General features: G+C 30.8%; 1 long non-coding RNA gene across 1 annotated transcript in view; it reads right to left on the minus strand.

The window, feature by feature from the left end:
- The window catches only part of LOC132717965 (uncharacterized), a 36,292-nt gene extending 30,498 nt beyond the window's left edge, over positions 1–5,794 (minus strand). The window contains exon 1 of the long non-coding RNA XR_009624017.1: positions 5,722–5,794. This is a non-coding gene — a long non-coding RNA (uncharacterized LOC132717965). The remainder of the gene's footprint in view (positions 1–5,721) is intronic.
- Between the last annotated feature and the right edge of the window lie 206 nt (positions 5,795–6,000).

Consider the following 6,000-nt stretch of genomic DNA (forward strand, 5'->3'; position numbering starts at 1 on the left):
TTGAAGGAGTCAAGGAAATGAACAAATTTGATTTTATGTTTTATTTTTCTCTTAGACATTACATAAAGATCCGAAGTATCCAAGAAATGCTTGAAATGCGATATGATAAGATAAAAAATTTAAGTAAACTTCTGGAAAATGATTCTGAAAAGATAATTATTTTGCTTGATGGTTTAGATGAATGGTCTTTTGACAGTGAGACTAGAAATGAGTTCCAGGCAGGCCTTCCTGAACGTGACTTTACAAAGAAATACACCATTGTTACTACATCACGACCATGGAAAATTCACAGTTTGAGAGTAAGTAATAGAGAGATTCATCAATTATTGAAATTAAAAGGGTTTGATGAAACACATGAAAAAGAAATGATTAAGAAAACAATAACAGCATTGAACGAATCATTAGATCCTAATGTGTGTGAACAAAAACTTAAGGTACAGTCTCTGGTTGGCCTGAAACAGGTACCAATTATGCTGCAGCAATTGGTTTGTCTATGGTGTGATGGTAAACTCAATAAAACCTCAAGGTGTGCTATTTATACTGGTATGTTAGAACTTTATTTCACCTGGAATATCAATAAAACTTTAGGAAATAATGCAGAATGTATGGAAAGTTCCCAGAATGTTGAACTCCCTCAGTATTTAACAGATGTAGAGATATGTAGATTAAATAGTAATCTTATATATGGTGTGTCATACTTGGCTTATGAGACATTGTTCCATTATCCAAAGGATAAGTCCTTAACATTTGACAAATCTGTGTTTGATGATTTAAAAATATCACATGAAATGCGACAAACATGTCTGAAACTGGGAATTTTGACAGAAGATAAATGTCCTTCTTTTTCTGTATCCAAACCTAAAAGCTCTGTGTTCTCTTTCATTCACAAATCAATGCAAGAATTTCTGGCTGCAGTGAATATCGGTATCAATTTCAATGCAAAAATTGGTTTGTCAGATAATACAGGAAATAATGAATTAGCCAAAAAGTTTATTAATGAGGTTTTTCAAAAATGTTCAACAGTAAATGACATATTAGAGCAGTCAAATGTTATCATTATGCTATGGGGTCTAGAACCTAGATTAGCAACACATGTATCAAAATACATATATGATACTGTGTCAGAAGACTCTCTTGTTCAGGAATGCAGGAGAACAATAAATAGTAACTTTTATAGGGATCATGATTGTATTACTGATATTCAAAAGCTTATGTTTGAGTCAATGGAAGAATTCAATGCAACATGTAGTATAGGAAATAATCCTGTATTTTATATAGGAGATTTGGTCATTTATAGCTGGGATCAGTCTTGTGATATTGTTTGTTCAGGTATTGATCAGCAACAAATTGTTCCTGACTCTGTTCTGTCTATTAATGTAGGTGACATCAACACAGGCAATGTTAAATTTACAAAATATTTACCACTGTTTCATCATCTTGAAAAAATTGCAATAACACATAAATCTGAATTGCAATTCTTATTAAGTACACGAAGTGATAGTACACAGAGTAATAAACAGAGGATTGATGAGATAAACAATTGTGTTTCTGAGACAATTAAAGTAAACACTTCAACATTAAAATCTCTGTCTCTTGATGTCTATTACAATGACAAGTATTACCCAGTGTATAAAACAGTTGTTAGTAACCTACCTAGTATGATCAATCTTGTAGCAATAAATATGAGTGCCACTGGTATAACAATGAGTCATGATGATATTACTACATTTTGTAATTTTCTTGAGAGAACCAGTCATCTTGAACAAATATATCTTTTTGAAGTTAAATGTGAGTGTGGGAAGCAGCATGATGTAAATTTATCAAAACACCAACAACTTCAGTACCTTGATTTGTATAATACTGTTAGTGTGATAGATGCTGATACTACAAACCTTGAAATATTTGCATTTGAATTGAATATTAGAAATTATGAGAAAATATTTGATATTATTACAAAATCTAACAAATTAAAAGAACTTGTGTTGTATGGAGAATATAACAATAAATCTCAATTATATCATACCAACATAACAAAGAGACTAGTCACAGTATTACCATTGTTACACAATCTCAGTAAGCTTGAGTTACAGTTTTGTACGTTAACTGACAATATAATACAGTTACCTTTAGAGATGAAGAGTTTAAGGTACATTGAGCTTTACCGGGTCATAGTGAGTTTGACAACATGGCAGAAGTTTGTTGATTGTCTTCCTGGTATTCCTCATACTGTAGATGTGACTGTAAAGTACTGTTTTATAACATTGACATTACAAGGAGGACTTGGAGAAGGGAAGGGAAATGATGCTAGACAGTATGTAAAGGATAGAGATCAGTTATTTCATGTTAAACGTGATGATTTATGGTTTGACTTTTCAACAAAAAAGTGATAAAGTATACATGTAGTTACATAGTGTTTGAACTATTTTTTTTCAATATTAACAATAAAAAATAATGGTTTGAAAATTTAACACAGTGAAATAGGATACATGACGTTAACATAGTGATTAAACTAAAGTATTGCATGTTAAAAGAGATAATTTTTTTGTTCATTTTTGACAAAAAAGAAAATGATCTGAATTTTTAACATAGTGAGAGAGAATACATGATGTTAACACAATGCTTAATCTAAATTATTTCATGATAAAAGACATAATTATTAAAATAAACATTATCAGCAAAAAAATATAATATTAAAGTTACATATTGATATGTTAAATAATGAATGTAATACAATATGATAGATAACAATCATCAAAAACAGTTCATTAAATATTAATTTCTGATCATTGTAGTAATATTGAAATTGATGAAAGTAATATTCAAATGTGTATTTAAATAAATAATTGAAAGAAATGCAGTGAAATATAAAGAAAATATAGGTAACTGTTTTTTTTAAAGATAAGGGATAGTTTGTGAAAAGCATAATTTGAAAAAGTAATAGGTTCTTTGAATAATAAATACATAAATAGATAAATAGATTAGCAAGTAGATAAATTAATGAATAAGTAAATATAATAAGTAATTTGAATGGAAATATCATAAACAGAAAATTTAATGTACAAGGTCAGAAAAAGTAAAAGATAAATATAACATTCAAATACCAGTTATATTATATAATATATGATAGGATAAGGGAATGGTATATGTAATTACAAGTTATATGAGAAATATGTCAACAGAATGGTATATATCAATACCAGTTATATGGTATATAAGGCAAGGGAATGGTATATATAAATACCAGTTATATGATATATAGGACAAGGGAATGGTATATATAAATACCAGTTATATGATATATAGGACAAGTGTTTGGTATATAAAAATACCATAAATGTATATTATATGTTAAAGATGCAAAGGGAATGGTATATATGTTATATGATATATAGGAAAAGTGAATGGTATAAATGAATACCAGTTATATGTTATATAAAGCAAAGGAATGTTATATGTAAATTTCTGTTATACAATATTTAGACAATGGAATTATTTATATTAATACCAGTTATATGATATATAGGACAATGGAATGGTATATATAAATACCTGTTATATGATATATATATACAGGACAAGTAAATTGTTTCATTGAGATGAGGACCATTTACATGTTATATTTTAGAGATTCCTTCTTTGATTGTTTTATATTGTAAAGATTGTAAAAATTTACAAGTTGTAATTATGGAAAACCATAAATGTGTACAAGTTAATACTGTTAGTCAGTATTATTCAAACAGTATCGTTAAAGGGTCTCCACTGAGGATAATATTTTCTTAATTTCTTGACATGATAGGACGGGAGTTATGTTGTTGAGGTTTCATACTATTTGATGAAGATATATTATTTTTCATGTATAAAATTTGTATACAAAATTTCAGATTATTTGCTCACTTTGTGTTTTAGCTCACCTGAGCATATGCTCAGGGTGAGCTATTAGGATCACTCTTCGTCCGTTGTCTGTCGTACGTTGTACGTCGTCCGTTGTCCGTTCACACTTTTCAAACGACATCTCCTCTGAAACCATAAGGCAGATCATAATGAAACTTCACAGGGATGTTCCTTGTGTGAAGCCTTAACAAAGTTGTTCAAAGAATTTCATTCCATGCAGAACTCTGGTTGCCATGGCAACCAAAAGAAAAAAATTTAAACATCTTCTTCTAGAAAACCCAAAGAGCTAGAGCTTAGATATTTGGCATGAAAAATCTTCTAGTGAGTGTCTACCAAGATAGTTCAAATAAAAGCCCTGGGGTCAAAATTGGCCCCGCCCCAGGGGGTCATTGATTTTCCCTAAATGCATATAGTAAAAACTTAAAAAAATCTTCTTTTAAAGAACCCAAAGAGCTAGACCTATGATATTAAGCATGAAACATCTTCTAATGAGTGTCTACCAAGATTGTTCAAGTAAAAGCCCTTGGGTCAAAATTGGCTCCGCCCAAGGGGGTCATTGATTTTCCTTATATGCATATAGTAAAAACTTTAAACAATCTTCTTCTAAAAAACCAAAAGAGCTAGAGCTAAGATATTTAGCATGAAACATGTTCTAATGGATGTTTACCAAGTTTATTCAAATAAAAGCCCTTGGGTCAAAATTGGCCCCGCCCTAGGGGGTCATTGATTTTCCCTAAATTGCACATAGTAATTAAAAACTTAAAAATCTTCTTTTAAAGGACCCAAAGAGCTAGAGCTAAGATATTTAGCATGAAACATGTTCTAATGGGTATCTACCAAGTTTGTTAAATAAAAGCCCTTGGATTAAAATTGGCCCTGCCAGGGGAGGGGAGGGCAAAAGTCATTGTTTTTCATTTATTTTGTGTATAGTAAAAACTTAACATCATGAAACATCTTCTAATGGGTGTCTTCCAAGTTTGTTCAAATAAAAGCCCTTTGGTTTAAACCGGCCCCGCCCTGGGGGCCTATGTACAGGTGAGCGACCCCAGGGCCATCATGGCCCTCTTGTTTCAAAATACTAGTAATCATTTGAGCTCGGCTATTCAATGAAAAGCTTATGCTATAATAGTACTTACCGCATTGGCGTCAAACTTAGGTTACTTTTATGTGTGCAAGTTGGTATCTAAAAAACTACTGAATGATAATTTTTCAATTGACATTCTTGTTCTTTAACATGACTAACACAAATCCCATACCTCTGATATTTTTTTCCTCATTTTTATTCCCCTTTTACGACTTAAAAATCTAGGTTAAGTTTTTACGTATAAGAGTGGATTAGAACTTCACACACATATATGAGAGTAATAGAAAGTCACTGTCCGAGCACATAGATATTTGACAGAATTATTCCCTTTTTGAACTTAGAAAATTCTGCAATATCCATCACTGTGGATAGTCAAGCACAATGTCCTGTCGACAGTGTTTAAATGTTTATAGCTAAAGTCCGTCTGAAAATTACACTTCATTAATATCGATGTTCAATTTTATTCCGAGTATATTTTTTCCCTTATTGAATATCCCGATTAATCAGTTTTGGCTTTCCTATTATTATTCTTTATTGTTTGACCTCAGTGAAGCTCCTTAAAGTGAACTCTTGTTGTTTATGTTAGAATGATAATTTTAAACACTAAGCAAGTATAGATATACCTTGTTGTAAATTCATATGTACTAGTATATACTGTAACTTAACATACTAGACAGTATAGCATAATTTTTAATCAAAACATGTTATACACCATAGATGTAAATATGAATTTTAGCTCGCCTCACCAGTGTCACAAAGTGATCGCTTTTTGTCCGGCGTCTGTCCGGCGTAAATTTCTACTTTAAACGACATCTCCTCATTAACCGCTAAGCCAGTTTCATTAAAACTTCACAAGAATGTTCATTTGGTAGTCAACTTTAAAAATTGTTCAAAAAATTTATTTCCATACAGAACTCTGGTTGCCATGGCAACCGAAAGAAAAAAACATAAACATTTTCTTATAGAAAAACTGAAAGAGCTCGAGCTTAAATATTTGGCATGAAACATTGTCTAGTCATTGTCTA

The sequence above is a fragment of the Ruditapes philippinarum genome, unplaced genomic scaffold (genome assembly GCF_026571515.1).
Source record: "Ruditapes philippinarum isolate M1 unplaced genomic scaffold, ASM2657151v2 ctg2460_1_1_1_1, whole genome shotgun sequence".
NCBI lineage: Eukaryota > Metazoa > Mollusca > Bivalvia > Venerida > Veneridae > Ruditapes > Ruditapes philippinarum.